Raw genomic sequence first — 2551 nt, 5'->3', positions numbered from 1 at the left:
TTGTTGTTTAAATTAAGCTGATGATATGCTCTCCATATACATATATATATACATTAATTGATATCCGATGTGTTGGAATAATGCTGCACGGCAACCTTAATTTTTTTAATTTGTATGAGAACGCTGGAATATTAACTGGAGATATTCATATTGATTTGATTTGAAAAACCAAATATCACCTGATTAATAGGATTATTGAGCATCGCACACCAAAGAAAACAAGAATTTAGGATGAAGCTTATTATCTGAATATTTTATAGTCCCTTTCAAGCTCCATAATTTTGAAATCTTAGTTGAGACTGGAGTAATAAATGTGTCGGAAGTTTTATGGAACACCAATTATCACCTTCTTTTTTGTTCTTAATTAATCTATACTCCAATTATAATATTGTGCTGAAAAAATACATTATATGCATATATGTAGTGAACCCTACCAATGATTGATGATTAATGAGGCTAATCAATTTATATGTTCAAAATTTGTCATGCCCAATTTATAACACAAAACATGAAGAAATCAGGAGTATGCAATTCTTTTTTTTTTGAGTAAAAGAAGTATGCAATTCAAAACAAGAACCTCTTTCTTTCATGAGATTTGGGATCTGCAGGAAGTGGTCTTCTAAATTTGTGACATGAGATTATGTTATATATATAATCCAGTGTAGTTCAAAATATGCCATCTTTCTGTATCTTCCCATTGTATTCTGGAGTAGACGCGTCTCCCCTCAAGCACTCTTATATCAATTATATGTGCAACAGGTCCAGCTACTCTTCCAGTTTATCTAACCGCATTCATCAGTCTACCGAGCATCTTACTGAACACACCTACTACCAAATTCGTGAGGGAGGTAGTTTCTGAACCTCACCATTTGGTACATTAGACGTGGATTATTAATGGAGGACTTTAGAGAAAAATTATAGTTGTTGATCATATTTAATTTCAGTCTATATGCTGACTCGGTCAGGAGAGATTGAGTCGGCCTATTCCATTCCATTCCTTTTCACCTCATCCCGTGGGAACCGTAGGTCCAGATTATTCAAAACCAATCTTTCTGGATCATTAATTCAGGGTCGGTTAGCTTGAGCATTATTCAAACCCAAACTAATGCATTAGCCCCTTTTTTTTTTTTTTTTGACGGAACAAACCAATGCATTTGCTTTCAAGTTGAATGAAAGTAGATTAATGGCCAATACAAGTTAAGAACATTGTTCATCCTACCTTTAGAAGTAAAATTAATAATAACATCGATAATAAAACGTGGAAATAAATAAAAGGGGTGGTATGTGTCGTCATTACCTTGGGGTTTTATTTCTTATTTTCTCATTTTCAAAAGCAAAACCATAGAAACCAAGGTAAAACCATATTTGATATTATTATTTTAATTTTAATTTTAAAATTTATTTTTACTATTTCTAAAAAAAATAAAAATTAATAAGAAGTTTTTACTTTCACTATTTTTAAAAACAAAATGTATAGTTTTTTTTTTTACCATCATCATTAACACTATCTGTACTGCTGCCACCATCATCTTCACCATCACCATCCCCACTCTCACCAGTACTTTTATCTCCATTACAACCATTATTGCTACCATTGTTGTCTTTATTATTTCTATCACCACCGCTGCTGTTATAGCCATCTCCACCACTATCAACATTGCTGCTACAATTACGATGACTACCACCCCCATCATTTCTACCATATTATCTCTGTTGTCATGACTTTTCACCACATCATTAGTGCCTTCACCACCACTAGTATCTCCACCACCACATCGCTGGTACCTTCCATCACTGTCGCTATCATAACTACTACGGTCTCCACTATTTTAACTACCATTATCACTATATCAATTACTATAATCATGTTTATATTTTAAAAATAATCGATTAAATTAAATATATTTATATTTTTAAAATTATAAATTAAAAAAATAAAATATCTATTTTTTACTTCTATAAATAAAAAAATAAAAATGATGCGAAATAGCATCTAAGAGCTTCTTTTTATAAAAGAAAAGGAGAGGCAAAGAGACTCCTACCTTTATTGTGGAGCCTCGGAATCCTATTTTCTTGTTGGTGTTCTCATGGGATTTTGCAAACATCTGGAGAGGTGGAGGGAAGGGAGTGAGAATAAGAACAAGAAAGGGACTTGGATGAAAAGATTGTTATTATTTTTTCTTATTCAAAGAGGTTGGCCGGCATACTATTTTGCCTCGCCCGTCTTCTTTCTTTTAAATAGAAAAAGAATCCAAGTACATATAGATTCCTCATAACAATAAAAAACCTAATTAGCTTGCACGCAGAGAGAATTGGACTCTTTTTTGAGCCAAAAGCAACTAAAGTCGTGCACCATACAAAATAGTCAAGTTTTTTTTTTTTTTTTTTAATTAACTAACTCAACAAATTGGATTATACTTCAGTCATACTCGTGCCCCCTTAATTCAAATTATTGGTGACATCAAGCAATCTTCAAAAATTTATGGAATTTGTCTTGAGCAAATACTTTTGTTAAAATATTAGCTAGCTGGTCTCCAGTCTTGCAGTATCC

The sequence above is a fragment of the Elaeis guineensis genome, chromosome 10, assembly GCF_000442705.2.
Source record: "Elaeis guineensis isolate ETL-2024a chromosome 10, EG11, whole genome shotgun sequence".
Classification (NCBI taxonomy): domain Eukaryota; kingdom Viridiplantae; phylum Streptophyta; class Magnoliopsida; order Arecales; family Arecaceae; genus Elaeis; species Elaeis guineensis.
This window is presented reverse-complemented; position numbering follows the sequence as displayed.